Below are 19,370 nucleotides of genomic sequence, written 5' to 3'. Positions count from 1 at the left end.
AGCAAGAAAATATTTTCAATAAACGTAAATGATAAAAAGTGCTCAAAATGTACAAAGAGATCTTAAAATGCATTCTAAAAATCCAAAATTGGGGTGTCTGGGTGGCTCTGTGGGTTGAGCGTCTGACTCCTGACTTCAGCCCAGGTCATGATCTCACAGTTGGTGGGTTTGAGCCTCACATTGGGCTCTGCACTGACAAGCACTGACCCTTCTTGGGATTCTCTCTCTCCCTGTCTCTGCCCCTCTCCCCTGCTCGTAAGTGCCCTCTCTCTCTCTCTCTCTCTCTCTCTCTCTCAAAATAATAAAAATTTTTAAAAAGTTTTTAAAAACTTGGGGCGCCTGGGTGGCGCAGTCGGTTAAGCGCCCGACTTCAACCAGGTCACGATCTCGCGGTCCGTGAGTTCGAGCCTCGCGTCGGGCTCTGGGCTGATGGCTCAGAGCCTGGAGCCTGTTTCCGATTCTGTGTCTCCCTCTCTCTCTGCCCCTCCCCCGTTCATGCTCTGTCTCTCTCTGTCCCAAAAATAAATAAACGTTGAAAAAAAAAATTAAAAAAAAAAAAAAGTTTTTAAAAACTTAAAAAGATAAAAATCCAAACTTATGGGGGAATAAGAAGAAAAGTATTTAAAAGGCAATTTACAAAAGAGAAGACTTAAACGGTCCTCATAAAACATAAAAAATGCTCAACAGCACTAATTGGGTTAAAGAAAACAAAACACCAATGAGGTATTTAAACTTATACATGCAGGGGCACCTGGGTGGCTCAGTCGGTTAAGCCTCCGACTTCAGCTCAGGTCATGATCTCACAGTCCATGAGTTCGAGCCCCGCGTCGGGCTCTGTGCTGACAGCTCAGAGCCTGGAGCCTGTTTCGGATTCTGTGTCTCCCTCTCTCTCAGACCCTCCCCCGTTCATGCTCTGTCTCTCTCTGACTCAAAAATAAATAAACGTTAAAAAAAAATTTAAACTTATACATGCAAAAAAATAAGAGGCCTGGTAATGCTTTGTACATTCCTGAAGGATGTATAAACCAATACAGCCATAATGCAGACAATATCATAATCTGTAAGGATAGACAGGTCTATAACAATCTGCTGAAAATAGAAATCTACTACCCTCTGAACAGCATGACCATATTTTCACAATTTTACTACATATTTAAGTATGTATAGCCAATATAATTATTCTTATGTTTGTAAAGGTTGGGAAAGTGATGTAACATTATTATCCTTTGAAGCTTTCTTTTTCACTCAAATTTTAAAGATTGATCTATGTTGACACATGTAAACTTCAGTTCATTCATTTTAACATCTATATAGTATGCAATTGCTTCAAGATACCGTAATTGAACATTTTTAGAATTTTTAAATTAATACAAATGACATTCTCATAAACTCATGTCTCTTTGTGCCCACATGCAAGAGTTTTTCTAGAAGTAAAATTGCAGAATACCTCCAGAAATGCAATACCATACAGTTTGTAAACTAAAGTGTGTGAAAAAGATATCCAAGAGATAGTATAAGACAAGGCACAGCACAATGCATATTTATCAAAATGTATATGTTCTTATCTGAGCATAAATATATGTATGTGAGAATGTGATGTCTATATTGTGGATACATCTGAGGAAAGAAGTCAATATTTTTGAGTTGAGAGGGAACTGAAGGAGGACTTTCATTTTCTACTCTTAATACTTCTATATTGTTTAAATCTTTTACAACACACATGCTTTACCTGTGTTTTACAGCTATAAAAATATCCAAAAAATCCACATTTATTCTTTTATTTTGCATTATGTTTATTATCCTACTAATAAGATACCTAGTAGGACAATAGTAAAAACATCCTGGGGTATCAGATGAAATGCTTATGGTGTGTATGTTCACAAACTAATAATTAAGCAATTAACTTATCTTCCTTCATATTACCATTTATCTTTCAAATAGTCTCATTCCTTCATATTACCATTATCAAAATGAAACATCCACATTATTGAAAATTTTAGAAAGAAAGAGGAGAAAAATAAAAGCACTCACTATAAAATGATGCCAACTATTAATACTATTCATTCATTCCGTCATTTACTTACGTGGAGGTGGAGGTGGTGGTTGTTGCCAACTTTCCTCTCACGCAGCTAAATATTCAAATGTCACCCACACCGAAAAAGTACAAAGACACCTCAAAACTTTAAGTGTATAGCATACACCTTATTTTAAACAAAAGCTATACCTGAGAGTTTAAAGAATATATATTAGCTTTAATAGTGGTATGAACTACTCACATTAAATAGCTATTATTATTAGAAAATTTATGGGGCGCCTGGGTGGCTCAGTCGGTTAAGCATCCAACTATGGCTCAGGTCATGATCTCACGGTTTGTGAGTTCGAGCCCCGTGTCGGGCTCTGTGCTGACAGCTCAGAGCCTGGAGCCTGCTTCAGATTCTGTGTCTCCCTCTCTCTCTCTCTGGCCTTCCCCTTCCCCTCTCAAGCTCTGACTCTCTCTCTCTCTCTCTCTCTCTCTCTCTCTCTCTCTCTCTCTCTCTCAAAAATAAATAAACATTAAAGAAAATTTACTTACTACCTTTAATCCTCACAACTGTAGGAAGGAGGTACTATCATCCATGTATTACAGAAAAGGAAACCAACATTCAAACAGGTTAAGCAGTTTGACCAGTGTCACCTCAGGAAGTAATGGAGATTATTTCAAAACAACTCAATATGGCTTAGAGTCAACTTTTTCCAACTACCACTGTTTCCCATTTCTCTCAGAGGGGAAACTGAGACTTTCTATTTAAAATAAGTTTTCAAATTTTCTTTATATAACAGATATTTCCGTAAGCAAAATATAATAATTGTTCTCTGAGGAAGAACATAAAAACATTCCATCTCTAAAAGCATAGACACCCCCCCACCCCCCACCGAGTACCCACATGGGGAAGTACACATGATCAAATTCACACCAAGGCTGCTAAGTGAGTAGGAGCCCATGATGGACAAAAGGGTTTGTGAGTTCAGAGAGTCTGTAATCTACATAACTGTTACCACCATTAAGAGGAAAAAATATAGGTTTATGTGCTATGAAAGCACACAAAAGCACATAAAAGTAAAACTTAGTAATTTTTAATTGTTCTTGTAATTATTTATTAGAACAAGTTAGAGATGACAATCAATGACTTGTTTAAAACAATTTATTTAAAACAAACATGATTTCTAATTTAAAAATGGGCAGAGGACCTGAATAAACATTTTTCCAAAAAAGACATACAGTTAGCCAACAGGCACATGAAAACATGTTCAACCTCTTTAATTATCAGGGAGATGAAAATTATAACCACAATATACCTGTTGGAACGACTAGATGCAAAAAGACAAGAATGAGAATGTGAAGAAAAAGGAAACCTCATGCATTGCTCGTGAGAATGTGAACTGCTGCAGTCACTGTAGAAAATAGTATCAAGGTTCCTCAAAATTAATAATAGAAATATCATATGATCCAGTGATTCCACTATTGGGTTTATTTAAAACAAACATTACTCAAAGAAACAAAAAACACTAATTCAAAAAGATATATGCACCTCTATATTTACTGCAGCACTATTCACAATACTCAAGATATGGAAGCAATCCAAGTGCCCATCGACAGATCAAGTACAAAGAAAATGTGATACACACACACACACACACACACACACACACTGAAATGTTAGTCATAAAAAAAGAATGAGATCTTGCCATTTGTGAAAGTATGAATGAACCTGGAGGGTATTATGTCAAGTGAAATTAGTCAGATAAAGAAAGATAAAGGCCATATGATTTCACTTGTATGTGGAATCTACAAAACAAAACAAACAAAAAGCAGAAACAGACCCATAAATACAGAGAACAAACTGATAGTTGTTGGGGGGATGGGCAAAATGGGTGAAGCAAAGTGAGAGTCACAGGCTTCCAGTTATGGAATGAATGTCCTGGGAATAAAAGGCACGGCATAAGGAATATAGTTGATGGTACTGTAACAGTGTTGTATAGTGACAGATGGTAGCTACATTTTTGGTGAGCAGAGCATAATTATAGTTGTCTAATCACTATGCTGTACACCTGAAATTAATGCAACTTCAATGAAAAAAAAATTCTTAGATCCCAGTAAGAGTTGTCTCTCATACTGTTGAGAGGCAAATTATTCAAAGAAGTTTTTGCACTAGATGTATCTCCATAGAGTGTAACTTAGCATGAAATAGAAGATTTTTTCACATCATTTTTCTCTATATGTAATTTTATCATAAAAGATATACAGATAAATGCAAAAGTATTAAAAAATAACCAACACCCACAAGAGAACTATTCAGATTTAACAGAAGCTATCACTTTCAAGTTTTGCTTCATCTTTTTTTTTCCATTCAAGAAGTATCTAACTTTTTTTGTCAAAAGAAATCATACTTATGAAAAATTATTTGGAAAATAAGGAGAAGTAGGGTAAAAAACTAACCACAGTCCCAGGACCACTATCAACATTTTGAAACACTTACTTTTATTATTTAAAGAAAAACAGATTTGTGTAATTAGACTTCTAACACAAAGATTCCTTTACATGTCCCCAAAATATATTTTTGGCCTTTCTGGGTTACTGGGTACTGTGTTGAAAAAATTTTAACACCTTTTGCATCATTTTTAACAATATCTATAAATTGGTAACTATGGCTCATCCTCATAACAAAAGTCCACGGAAATAGTGTCTATTACCACTGCTTTTAAGATTCTTTTCTTAATTTTGGTCTACAAAAGCTAAGGAAGTTTAATGATTCTGCTTTTCAGAGCCTAAGGGTGGTTATCCTCCAACGTGAATGTTGTAAGGAACAAATCAAAAAGTCTCAGGGGCACTTGGGTGCTCAGTCGGTTAAGCCATTAAGCGTCTGTCTCTTGATTTTGTTCAGCTCAGGTCAGAATCTCGCTGTTCATGAGACTGAGCCTCACATCAGGCTCTGCGCTGACAGTGTGGAGCCTGCTTGGGATTGCATCTTACTCTCTCTTCTCCCTTCCCCGGCTTGCCCTGTCTCTATCTCAAAATAAATAAACATTTTTTTTTAAATGTCTCAGACTTTACCTTTGATACTTGTTATTCAACATCCTAATAATCTGCCCAATTAATTCCCCCCACTTCTGTCTAATTCCCTCTCATTGTTCATGGCACAAATCTTTGTTTCATGTAGTAATTACTGAATAAATACATGTTTCCCATGTACTTACTAAATATTTTTAAAATAATAGACTTAAGAGATTTCATAAAAGATTAAGTTTAAAAGTAACCTATAAAGATAAACCAAGCTATCTCATGAAAGAGGGAGTATTGCTGGCAAGACCATTATACATATTATGCTAAATCTTAGAGGGTCATTTCACACCATGTCTTAAACACAACTTTGGGTTCCATTAAGGCAAAATTGCTAAGAAATATCAAAGGAAATATAGTTCTAGGTGGAAAGTAATTTGTCTCTAGTTTCTTACATTTCAAATCTGGGAGAAATTAGCAAAAGCAGAATCCAAACTTGTGTGAGTACTTAGGCAATTTAACTATATTAAAACTTAAGTACATGAACTCTTCTGGGACTGAGTAATTAAATGTGGCTATGCACCATACTTCAGCAGCATCTATATACACTCTTTGTGTGCTACACTATTAAAATCAATCTCAAGTAAAAGTTTAGTTGAAATACTTTTAAAAGAGAAAAGTCTAGGGGCACTTGGGTGCTCAGTCGGTTGGGCATCCGACTTCAGCTCAGGGCATGATCTCACTGTTCATGGGTTCGAGTCCCACATCGGGCTCTGTGCCGACAGCTCAGAACCTGGAGCCTGCTTCAGATTCTGTGTCTCCTCTCTCTCTGCCCCTCCCCTGCTCATACTCTGTCTCTCTCTCTCTCAAAAATAAATAAATAATCTCAAAAATAAATAAACACTCTCAAAAATAAACATTTTTTAAAAATTAAAAAAAGAGAAAGTCTATCTACAATTCTACCACCTTAAAAACAGTAACTAATAAAAATACATAAATTTTTGTAACACTGTAAAACTCCTTAGATGTACAGAATTTTAAAAGCCTCATAGACAGTTCTTAAGGTATCCCCATGAGGTCGGACAAATAAATTGAATAAATTAATAAATATCCCTTTTCTTTCAACTCTATTTATTTAGAAATGCATTAACTTCAAAATTATCCATTCCTACAATTCTCACACTTTTAAATGTTCATAACTTTAAGTATTTGTTAGACTGCATATATCATACAATATTCTCCCCAGATGTTTCACACATTTGTTTTTTGCTCAAATGTCATCTGGTTTATTCATGAGGCCCCTCCTTACTGTCACCGTCACACATACACAATCACATACACTCATGCATACACACTTCATTCTTTAATATTCAAAGCATTTTGTGACAGTCCCTCCTACTTGTCACATCTCCTCCTTCGGGCTGTGACTCCTTAGAAACTGCCAAGCTTTCCCAACAATAGGGCTTGCGCACACTTCATTGTCCCTCTGTTTGAAAACTCTTTCCTTCTCTAATTAACTCGTTTTCATCCTTTTGATCGATGTCAGCTCATGTCACCTTCTCAAAGAGGCTTGCCCAGGTCTCCCTTGCTAAGTCAAACCCCTATAACAGGCTCTCTCACCAGTGTGTACTTGTTCATCAGTGCATTCACTCCGGCATGTGTGTGTTCATTTGTGTGGTTAATTAATTTCACTGAAATAAAACTTTCCAAAAGAGGCAGTAATTGTGCCACATTTTGTTACTCATTTCGCCACCAGGACCTAGCCAGGGCATCCATATCAAAGGGAAGTAAAACAAAAAGTGGGGGAAGGGGGGATTGATTAGGTCAACAGATGATGACCTTATAGTTACTAGAAGAATTCTTTAAATAGCCTCATTTGGTGACCTGAAAGATGACGACTTTATAAATAAAACACCTTTGAAAAATACATTGTTTTAGCTTTTTCCTTACAATTTCTCTCACTATAAATAGAATTGGCTTAGTCCTGATTCTTGTTCTTTCTTGTTTTGTTTTGTTTTTTTGTTTGTTTTTCATTTTCTTCTACAGAAAAAAAAAAGTAATTTACCATGTATCTTAGGCCAAGTTCCCTTCAAAAGAATAATGTGAAATAGAAACTTATGTGCAGGGATGCCTGGGTGACGCAGTTGGTTGAGCATCCAACTTTTCACGTAACTTTTCCCAGGGCTGTGGGATCAAACCCTATGCTCAGCATGGAGCCTTCTTAAGATTCATTCTCTCTCTTCCTCTGTCCCTCTCCCCTGCTCGCATGCTCACTCTCTCACTCTTGCTCTCCCTTTCTCTAAAATAAAATTTAAAAATTTTAGTTAAAAAAAAAAATGTGATGGGGCGCCTGGGTGGCGCAGTCGGTTAAGCGTCCGACTTCAGCCAGGTCACGATCTCGCAGTCCGTGAGTTCGAGCCCCGCGTCGGGCTCTGGGCTGATGGCTCAGAGCCTGGAGCCTGTTTCTGATTCTGTGTCTCCCTCTCTCTCTGCCCCTCCCCCGTTCATGCTCTGTCTCTCTCTGTCCCAAAAATAAATAAACGTTGAAAAAAAAAAAATGTGCAAATACCAGAAGGTGATCCCAGATGGTAAGAATGAAGCACCAGGTAAAGTGAAATAGGAAATAAAAGCCAATATAAGAGTATGGAGTTGGGTTGTCACCATGGCCAAATGAGGTTCCACTCAACCTGGACCCTCAGGAGGAACTACAGAAAGCCTTTCTCTCTCAGAACTGCCCAACTATTCCCACTGATTGAGGGATTCTCCTGGTGGTATTAGCTTCTCCCCACTTCTAGGCTGCACTTTTAGGGGCAAAGGGATATATAAGACATGCTGGTCAAATCATAGAGCAGCAGTTAAAAGATACTCTGCATAAGTTCAAGGTGAGAAGAAGTCAACACAACTGAGGCACAGCCTGCCAAAAATGTTTGCCACAGTCACAGGAAGACCTGGAAGTGAGGCTGAAATGGAAGTGAGACTGAAAGGATACACATCAGACTCCAAGAGGCATGTGACACACAGTATGAGCATCAGGGCATTGCTCATCAGAGAGTCAGCATCAAATAACAAGCAAGGAACACCACAGTCCCTAATTTATCATTCTTACCAAGCCTCAGTGAGTTTCCTAATGTACCTTAATGCACTTGAAAGGAAGGATGGGAGGGAAAGAACCCATTCCAGGCATTTTGAACAATTTGGTTGTGTCTCAAAACTCCGTGGTTTCTCAAGATCATAAGACCATGAAAGACCGACCACTAATATCATCCTCAATGAGGAAAAACTGAGAGCTTTCCCCCTAAGGTCAGGAACATGACAAGAATGTGCACTCTCACCACTGTTGTTCAACACAGTATTGGAAGTCCTAGCTTCAGCAATCAGACAACATGAAGAAATTAAAGGCATCCAAACTGGCAAGGAAAAAGTCAAACTTTCACTCTTCACAGATGACATGATACTCTACATGGAAAACCCAAAAGACCCTATCAAAAAACTGCTGAAACTAATACATGAATTCAGCAAAGGTGCAGGATATAAGATCAATGTACAAAAAATGGGTCGCATTTCTATACACCATAAAGCAGCAGAAAGAGAAATCAAGGAATCAATCCCATTTACAATTGCACCAAAAACCATAAAATACCTAGGAATAAATCTAACTAAAGAGGTGAAAAATGTATACACTAAAAACTATAGAAAGCTTATGAAAGAAATTAAAGAAGACACAAAAAAATGGAAAAACATTCCAGGCTCATGGATTGGAAGAACAAATATTATTAAAATGTCAACACTACCCAAAGTAATCTACACAGTCAATGCAACCGCTATCCAGATAACACCAGCATTCTCCACAGAGATAGAACAAACAATCCTAAAATTTGTATGGAACCACAAAAGACCCTGAATACCCAAAGCAATCCTGAAAAATAAAACCAAAGCAGGAGGCATCACAATTCTGGACTTGAAACTGTATTACAAAGCTGTAATCATCACGACAGTATGGTACTGGCACAAAAATAGACACTCAGATCAATGGAACAGAATAGAGAACCCAGAAATGGACCCACAAACGTATGGCCAAGTAATCTTTGACAAAGTGGGAAATAATATCCAATCAAAAAAAGTCTCGGGGCGCCTGGGCGGCTTAGTCGGTTGAGCGTCCGACTTCAGCTCAGGTCATGATCTCATGGCTCCTGAGTTCGAGCCCCGTGTCGGGCTCTGTGCTAACAGCTCAGAGCCTGGCACCTGCTTCTGCTTCTGTGTCTCCCTCTCTCTCTGCCTCTAACCACTCGCATTCTGTCTCTGTCTCTCTCAAAAATAAACATTTTAAAAAAAAAAAAGAGTCTCTTCAGCAAATGGTTTTGGAAAACTGGACAATGACATGCAGAAGACTGAACCTGGACCACTTTATTACTCCATACACAAAAATAAATCGAAAATGGATAAAAGATCTAAACATAAGACAGGAACCCATCAAAATCCTAGAGGACTAAACAGGCAACAACCTCTTTGGCCTCAGCCTCAGCAAGTTCTTACTTGACATGTCTCCAGAGGCAAGGGAAACAAAAGCAAAAATGAACTATTGGGACCTCATCAAGATAAAAAGCTTCTGAACAGCAAAGGAAACAATCAGCAAAACTAAAAGGCATCTGACGGAATTGGGGAAGATATCTGCAAATGACACATCAGATGAAGGATTGGTATCCAAAATCTATAAAGAACTTATCAAACTCAACACCCAAAAACCAAATAATCCAGGGAAGAAATGGGCAAAAAACATAGACATTTTTCCAAAGAAGACATCCAGATGGCTAACAGACACATGCAAAAATGCTCAACTTCACTCAATATCAGGGAAATACAAATCAAAACCACAATGAGATACCACCTCACACCTGTCAGAATGGCTCACATTAACAACTCAGGCAACAACAGATGTTGGTGAGGATGTGGAAAATAGAGGATCTCTTTTGCACTGCTGGTGGGAATGCAAACTGGTATAGCCACTCTGGAGAACAGTACGGAGGTTCTTCAAAAAATTAAAAATAGAACTATCCTACAACCCAGCAATTGCATTATAGGTATTCATCCAGAGAATACAGGAGTGCTGATTTGTATGGGCACATGCTCCCCAATGTTTATAGCAGCACTATCGACAACAGCCAAATTATGGAAAGAGCCCAAATGTCCATTGACTGATGAATAAAGAAAATATGGTGTGTGTGTGTGTGTGTGCGTGTGTGTGTGTGTAATGGAATATTACTTGGTGATCAAAAAGAATGAAATTTTTCCATTTGCAACAATGTGGATGGAACTACAGTGTATTATGTTAAGTGAAATAAGCCGGTAAGAGAAATACAAATATCATTATGATTTCACTCACAGGTGTAATTTAAGATATGAAACAGATGAACATAAGGGAAGGAAAGCAAAAATAATATAAAAACAGAGAGGTAGACAAACCGTAAGAGACTCTTAAATACAGAGAACAAACTGAGGGTTGCTGGAGGGGTTTGGGATGGGAGATGGGACTAAATGGGCAATGAGCATTAAGGAGGACACTTGTTGGGATGAGCACTGGGTGTTAGGTAAGTGATGAATCACTAAATTCTACTCCTGAAATTATCCTGAATTTATAATCACTTAAGGGGCGCCTGGGCAGCTCAGTCGGTTAGGCGTCTGACTTTGGCTCAGGTTATGATCTAATGGTTCATAAGTCTGAGCCCTGCATCGGGCCCTGTGCTGACAGCTCAGAGCCTGGAGCCTGCTTTGGATTCTGTGTCTCCTTCTCTCTCTGCCCCTACCCTGCTCATGCTCTGTCTCTCTCTCTCTCTCTCAAAAATAAATATTAAGAAACTTTTATAATCACTTAGAAATGGAATTACATATTTTAGTTCACTTTGAGTATCCATCCATCACTAGACAGGTTCAACAAAAATTCTAGGTCAATCCACAGAAGTGTAGTTAATTTAGGTCATACTTGAAGTGTATTGTTAAAGATATTATTTCTGAAACTACTAACCAACCTTTGCAACATATCTTCTGGAAGAAATATATTCTTGGTATTGGTACATTCATCTATATACCAAAAAGAAAAGAAGCTATACACATTTAACTTATTAACTTTATTATATACAAGTGACAAGACATCAGTCTGTATCAGTTGCTTGTCTGAGTAACAAGTTGAAAAACAAAAGATAGTTGTTTCTAGAAAGAGGGAAGCTCCAGACTTTCCACGTTATCCACTCCCTATATGTGGAATTTATTTGCAAGTTAGGATGATTCATATATCATGGGGTTCCTTTGTTCAGAAAAAAAGTGGGTTTTATATATACACACATGTGTGTGTTTGTTGTGTGTGTATAGCACTCCCAAGAGAAAGAAAAGTTTTGCCAATTTGTTATATTTAGTTACCATGAATTCGAATTTACTAGCTTCAAGATTTCAGATGGAAGAAGCATCAAAGAGGTAAGCTGAATTTTAATGGTGTTTTTATCCCCTGGGATGATGAGTGGGAGCATTTGCCAATCTAGACAAATACCAAGAGGCTGAGAGTATGAGCAGGGGACCACTGAAACAGGGTAGGGAATCCAGCAGAAATTCTGGGAGTCGTATGGGGCTGGAGATAAAAAAAAAAAAAAAATAGGTGCAGGAGGGACCAAGATGCCAGTGAGAAATAAATGATGAAGCATCAAGCTGACACATGCGTGGTTTTAGCCACATGACGTCTGCTGACATGTGAAGCTATGTATACGATGCTAAAGGACTAAGAAGAACGCTTCTGAAAAGAAGAGCAGGATTCTCAGAAGTACTGCCCCGAATTGTGTTTAGTACCTGTGAATGCACCAGTGGATGCTCTAAATATCTATGCCTTGGCAGCTAGGTTCCCCCGCAAGGGATAAAGACTATTAGTACCTGAGTCAGCTCAGTCACTGATGGGATTATAAGGACTGGCAACCTCTCTAATTCATTCACCTAGCAGGAGTGCCGACAACTCTTTGGACCTGGATAAATCATCTGGAGCTTCTAGAATTTTTATACACAATTACTAAAATCAAGAGTAAAGACAGACACTGAAGAAAAGTTCTACAGTAATCCATTTATTGGTGTTAACTAACAAAAACTTTCAAATGATCTTGATTAATATGCTCAAAGTAACAGAGGAAAAGGTGGAAAAATAGATTCATTGGTATCCATAGCAAAGAATGAAATGCACATTGAAAACCAAAAAAATACACTAAGTAGAGTAATAAATAACCCATAGATGAGCTTGAAAGCATAACAGCCATAGTGAAGGAGAGAAGGCTAGTAAACTGGAATAAAAGATCAAAGGAAAATATCCACACAAACATAGAAAGAAAGAGTAGAAAATAGTGAAACAAGTGTAAGAGCATGCTGGGCACAGTGAAACCGTGTACTAAACATACAACTGAGATCTCAGAAAAAAAGAAAAGAAACAGAATGGAGTAGAACTATTTCTTCAAGAACTCATCAATGAATTTCATCTGATGAAACACATCAATCCACAAATTCAGAAAGCACTACAAACTCTAAAGAGGATAAACAAAAAGAAAACCATACCTACTAACATCACTGAAGGACTGAAAAAAACTAAAGACAAATGAAGAATCTTAAAATCAGCCAGAGACAAAGACACATGACCTGCAAAACAACAAGACTGACAGGTCTGATGGAAGCCCAAGTCAGGAGAATAACTACTTCAAGTGTTCACAGGAAATGACTGCCAAACAAAAATTCTATTCCCGGTTTACATATTCTTTATAAAAATAAAAGCTGTATAAAAACATTTTCAGACACACAAAAAATGAGAGAATTTGTTGCCAGCAAACTTGCAATTAAAAGATATATAACAACCTATTTAGCAAGTTTTATGATAAACTGTAATACAGGAATTGCCGAGAATGCAGCTAATTAAAAATACCAGATGTTTAAAATAGAAATCACAAACTATATAGATTCACCTCTATATAAGTTTACTTCTTTTATTTTTTTTATTTTTTTTATGTTTATTTATTTTTGAGAGAGAGAGTGTGAGCACTAGAGACAGACAGACAGAGAGAGATGGGGAGGGAGGAAGGGGCGGAGAGAGGGAGACACAGAATCTGAAGCAGGCTCCAGGCTCTGAGCTCTCAGCACAGAGCCCTACATGGGGCTCAAATTCACAAACCAGGAGATCATGACCTGAGCTGAAGTCAGACACTCAACTGACTGAGCCAACCAGGAGCCCCTATATAAGTTTACCTCTTTAACTGAAAATAATCTAGAAGTTACAAAGTTAAGTAATGAGGTAGTATTTGTTGCACAGTTCTTCCTGTTTTTTGGAAATCACTTTTGCACATCAGCTCATTTACTGGGTGGACCATACCCTGTGAGAAATGCAGGGCAGATGTTATCATCTTTATTTTATGGAAAGTGAAACTAATGCTCAAGAGATTCAGAAGCCTGTCCTCAATTACATGACAAAGTCAAAACTAGAACATGCATTTCCTTCCTACCCAGCTTTTATCACTCTGACACACTGGGAAGTAGAAAATAAATATAGGGGCACCTGGCTGGATCAGTCCGTAGAGCACCCAACTCTTGATCTCAGGGCTGTAAATTCTAGTCCCACATTGGGTGCGGAGATTACTTAAAAATAAAATCTTCTAAAAAACTAAAAATAAAATAATAGTATTATAGAGGTCCATTAAGTGGCATAATACATAACAAACAAGGGGATGATTTGGGCTTCTGGAGATTTTGTCTCAAATGTTAATTTTGTTTTTAAAAACTCCATTACCTATGTTATTTTAACCCAGTGAATAAGATATTATGACACTCCTGAATATTTTCTACTGTTTCATAACTGTTGACTTTCACTCTTAACTTTCGATCTCCAGAAGAAGCAGAGACACCAAAACTTTTCAGCCAAAGACGTTTTACTGACCAATTTCTTTATCAAAGAACTATGCAAGAGTTAACACCACAATGTCTTGTGATACATAAAACATCCTTTAACTAGTATTTGAAAAACACCATAGAAAAGCTCATAAGACAATCTCTGATGGAGTTCAAGATATAATGTTGCCTCAAGGAAGGCAGAGAGTTTCACTGTATTACAGAGATTCTACAGTATCTGTTCAAATCCAACAGCTGGAACAGGGAAAACAAGAGGCCACCAAATAATACAAACTTATTCCTCCTACATAATTTTTTTCTTAGAAATCCTCCAGTATTCTGACATCATGCTCTTTTCTACAATCTTGAAAACATCACTATTGCCTACTCCAAGCAATATACTATAGTTTTGCTTTTGTCTGATAATGCAACTTCCTCTCATCTTTTCCTGTTAAGCATCCTTGCATAACAAAATAGCCAAAATATTTGTGAATACATTAAAGAACATCGTGATAATATTCTCTAATTCAGGGACATTCTTTTACTTCATGTTTTTAAAATAATACTGTACTGCCTATTAAATATACAAAATCATATATATATATATATATATTTATAAGATGCTCATACTTTGAGAACTTTCCTCACATACTCTAGTGTATGCGTAGTGAAGATCATTTTTTGTACCTTCTTGGATATTTTAAAACAAAAGATTTCAAACATAAAACATAACCTATCTTTAATGGGGAATTTTACTTACCTCATAAAGGGAGTAACACATTCTATTGTTAAAGGAAATGTCATTTGCCAAAAAATCACTAGCCAAATACCATATACCTCCTGCTTATGATTATTACTTGCTGACTGTCTGACTGGGACTATATATATTTTATACATACGTATATTTTTTTATGTTGGGTGTACCCCATCACATAAGCACATCATCAGCCTGTATGCTCACAGGGCTAGTTTCAAAAAGAGATGTTGTCACTGTAATATGTAAGAAAAGCAGCCAACATGATCAACGGGCTCTCTAAGAACCTTCATGTAAAGCTCCTTAACTTTTACTATAAGGAGACAAGTACAATAAAGTTAAAAAGAAAGAAACTTTTAAGGAAACAGGTGGAGCCCTTTGTAAGTCAGGAAACAAATAATGAAATAAAAATTATTTCTGAATCACAGGAGAAAACGTTGCCACTAACCCCAAAGTGCTGGGTACAGGTAAGCTCGTATCATTGGTCTCTCAACATAACACCACATAATCAAAGATTTAATTATGCACTTCCCAAGAGAAGACTGGAAAAGCCACACAGTGCACTTTTCCAAAAGCAAAACTGATGTGAAATGCTTAGTCTCACCATTTATATTTAGTAAAATCTCCTTCCATCATTTCACCCAGTTAGCTCCTTTATCACTTCCAACACGTGTTTTAATTCAAATAATTTTCTATCATGTCTGTTCTAAAAAGACTTCAAACTTTATCAGAAGGGCAATCACTGGTCTTTTACACTTTTATACTTCTGTTTTTAAAAAGCTTCACTTGCATCATCTATCTTTAAAGAAAAAGAAACAGTCTAAAGGAAAACCAGTAACCCTTTTTAAGAAAAGGAAAATGAAATTACTCTTTGAATTATAACTGAGGTTGTTACTTTCTTACACCCTACCATTATGTTAGATACTGGAATATCAAACTTGCATACAAGAATCTCCTTGATATTCGGGGATCATTATACAGTAAATCCATGAAAATAAAACAGCTCTTAAAATTTTAAATATTTTAGATTGCCATGAATGAAACTCCAAAAGAAAGTACCCGAACCCCAAAGTAACAAACTTTCATTCCTTCCACCTTTTTAACAATGTGTTACTTCTGGAAATAAAGTGATATCAAAATCAAATATTCCAATAGGTATCGCCACTTCTCTGTGATCTGAAAATTGGGACTCTTCCCAAACAGAAGGAATTCATCGATAAAACGTGTGTCAAACCTGCAGGCAGCGAGGAGGCGTGGGTATTGCTATCTTGGCTTTCTAGCACTTAACACGCAGCACAACTCTAAGACACCTGAGCAGGTTCCGAATCTTTTCCCTTTAAGCCCTCAAAACTCTGTAACAGGACAAATCTCGAACACATTTAGCAAGAAAACCTCTTCCGAAATTACTGAACAACAAAAGGGATTGCCAGGAAGGCGTGGGTCTCCCTAACTGTATCCTGAACCTGCTTCTAATTCCATCCACCTGCCGCAAATAATGCTCACAATAAGCGCGTCAGAAACCAGAAAAAAAAAAAAAAGCTAGAGTGCGTCTCCCTAAGTTTGCTCTTTGACTCACACCACTAGGGGACAGAACTTGGGCGTCATTCGGCCTCAATTAGTCACTTCACTTCCAGGAGCTTAAGAAGCTCGCCCTGCACCTGTCCAACTGCGACACTTACCGTGGGCGCAGGACACTTCTGGTGTCTCAAGTCCCAGCTCTCAGTCCCGCCTGCCGCAGGAACACAATGGCATCCCTCGCCCAGGCGGGTGGGTGCCGGGGACCCGGATCCGACTCGACAGTTGCGGAGAGCCTGACTCAGATTTGAGTGCATTAGCGCTACACCCAAGACAAAGGCTGCCCTCAGTGGTCCTGGGCGTGCGCCCGCCCTGGGGTGATCGGTGCCCGCCCCCCTCAAGCCCACACTGGAAGCTCGTGAGCCTGTAAAGTGGCCGTCATCGATTCCGCGCTTTCCGAGGGGTGCGGTTCGCTGACTAGAACAAAGCTGGTGTAAACAGCGCGCCGCGCACTGGGGAGCCACCAAAAAGGCTAGCGCGCAGGGCGGGCGCTGGCGGACCAGCGGAGGTAACTACTACCCCCGGGCCGCCGGCTGGCACAGTCTCCACTCACCCGAGCGGCGCCCGCAGGCGAGCCCGCCGCCTGGGAGTTGGGTCCCAGCACCCACCACGCACCCCAGCCAGGAGCCTCGGCTGCTTCGCGGACCCACCGGGCAAAGGCACCTGCTGCCAATGCTCCCAGCCTGGTGCTGTGCCAAGCCCCGCTCGGGGTCAGGGACACAGACGCCCGGGACGGGGAGCCGAGGAGGGTACGGGCTCGCAGCGAGGCGGATTGAACAATCTTTGCAATCACTCACCGGCGGAGGGCGAAGTCGCTCAGGCGGCCGCGCGGCGGAGCGCAAGGAGCATCCCGCGGCGCAGGCATCCTCCCATCCTTTGTCAGTAGCGGGCGGAGCGCTCCTCCCCAGCTTGCGGACGTACACCCGGCTCGGGCGCCGCTTCCCAGCCCTCTCCCCTCCTCTCCTCCCCCTCCCCTTCTCCGTCCCCCTCTCGGAGCCGGCACTCACTCGGCTCCCATGATGTCATCCGGTGGAAATCTGCCATGCTCAAAGACTAGAATAATCCAGCGCTCACGCGGGGAACGCAGCGCGGGCGGAGGCGGCGGCAGAGCCTTTAGGCGTACCCACAATCGGCCTGGCCAGTATAACTGGAGTCCAGGCCCGGATGAGGAGGGGTCTGCAGAAAGGTGGTTCCGAGGGAGTGGAAGAGCGGGGTGGGCGTGGTGGGGATGAAGCCCAGGACGAAAAGTGCGGGCTCTGCTGCAAAGATTCCTAACTCAGTGTTTAGACTGACGGCGAATTCCAAGGGTAAGGAGAAAGTTTATTTTGGCTTCTTGGCCGCTGTAGCGCCCCAGCACGGCGCTGGACTCCTATGGTACAGCCAGGAGAAGGCCTAGAACCCCTTGGACTCCAGAACTGCAGCCTCAGAGTTTAGGGTGTCTGGCCCCTGGCAACCTCAGTGGCTAGCAGCTAAGAGGATGAAGAAAGACTCATACTGCTTATGGGCGAGAGAATCTGAAACAAAACATCCGGAAATGAGGGGGTCACGGCGACCTGTGAAACTGACAAGGAAAAGACCATCACTCCCTTGAGAAGAAGAATAACAGAAAATCACCCGTGGCCTTAGTTTTCCCTCACTTCCTGCTCACCAAATACTATTGGACACTCTCGCGGTGACTTCTTCGTGGCCTCACCCAAAGGATTGCCATCGCTGATGAAAACATTTAAATCACTAGAGGTTCATTAAAAGCCATAAAAGATGTGATGCCAACTTTATTTTTGCTTGATATTCTTTAAAATATCAATAGATGTTTTCTTGGAGGAACAAACAGCCTCCTCAGTACTGTTAATGGAAACACACACACACCCCAGATATGAGACCCAGTTCCCCACCAATCCAGGGTTGTCTCCTGTTAAAAATTGTTGCTGTTCAAAGAACAGATCCCAACAACTGTCTGTACTCATCAAGGAGTCTCTTGAAGTCCCCAGAATTACCTGCCACTATCACCCCTGGAAGAAACTAACGTTGCTTGGGGAAGCATTAACAATCAGTGCTGATTAGGCTGGATTAACTGAGAGTGTCTCCTCAGCAACACACAGACTCTGCCTTTAGAAGTATAAAGGCATCATCACCCTTTAGAAGTATAAAGACTAGAGACACCTGGGTGGCTCAGTCGGTTAACCTCACTCAAGTCACGATCTCAGGGCTCGTCAGTTTGCCTCCCACCCTCCGCCACTGGGCTCTGCGCTGACAGTGTGGAGCCTGCTTGGGATTCTCTGTCTCCCTCTCTCTCTGCCCCTCCCCTGCTTGTTCTCTCTCTCTTTCTCACTCTCTGTCTCAAAATAAACAAACTTTTTTTTTAAGTATAAAGACTAGATACACTTAGTACAATTAGGAACTCCTGAATCTGTAAATACAAAGAGAAAGCTTCAGTATAATAACAACTTGAAGGCTAGTTACTGTATTAAATAGGCTTGTAAATCCATTTGAAATTCACTGGGACTTTTCTTAGGAAAAGATAACAAAGTGTGAAAAAAGAGGATCAGAAATTATTTTTAAAAATAAAATGTCAAAAAGGCCCTGAGGCATAGTTTGAAAATAGCATACGAAATCTAAAAGTGTTAACTTGCATTTATCTTCAAATTATTTTAAGTATCACTTGTATATTATAAATATCTATTATAAATATGTATTTAGCATCCTTGTTGATGTTCTTAATTTTTTAAGAGTTGAAAAAGAACTTTATTTTGAATGTTTATTTATTTATTTTTGAGAGAGAGGGAGGGAGAGAATCCCAACCAGGCTCCGTGCTATCAGCACAGAGCCCCACCCAGTGCACAATCCCACGAACCACGCGAACATGACCTAAGTCTAAATCAAGAGTCTGATTCTTAGCCGACCAAGCTACCCAGACACCCCTTGAAAAAGCTTTTAAGGATAGTCACTTGTCATTTCCTCCAAATCAAAGTATAAAAGAACATGTAAAATGTATGGACAACTTCTAGAAATGAGTATTTTTAAGTATCAAAATAATGAATATTTCTAATAATCAGGGAAAATAAGAAAGAAAATAGATGAAAAAAAAAGGTAAGGATTTGGCAATGTAAG

General features: G+C 39.4%; 1 protein-coding gene across 6 annotated transcripts in view; it reads right to left on the bottom strand.

The window, feature by feature from the left end:
* The window catches only part of MARCHF1 (membrane associated ring-CH-type finger 1), an 892,783-nt gene extending 875,586 nt beyond the window's left edge, over positions 1-17,197 (bottom strand). For 2 of the 6 annotated variants that reach the window (XM_086703934.1, XM_086703938.1), the window contains exon 1: positions 17,060-17,197. The gene's annotated coding sequence lies outside the window, so the exon portion shown is untranslated. Of the gene's footprint in view, positions 1-16,366; positions 16,952-17,059 lie in introns of those variants that run through there. The other 4 variants (XM_086703935.1, XM_086703939.1, XM_086703941.1 and 1 more) reach the window with 3 other exon arrangements.
* Between the last annotated feature and the right edge of the window lie 2,173 nt (positions 17,198-19,370).

This window comes from Puma concolor, chromosome B1 (genome assembly GCF_028749965.1).
Source record: "Puma concolor isolate L17-30 chromosome B1, mPumCon1.1.hap2, whole genome shotgun sequence".
NCBI classification, from domain to species: domain Eukaryota; kingdom Metazoa; phylum Chordata; class Mammalia; order Carnivora; family Felidae; genus Puma; species Puma concolor.
Note: the sequence above shows the minus strand (reverse complement) of the source record. Positions and strands in the feature narration are given on the sequence as shown.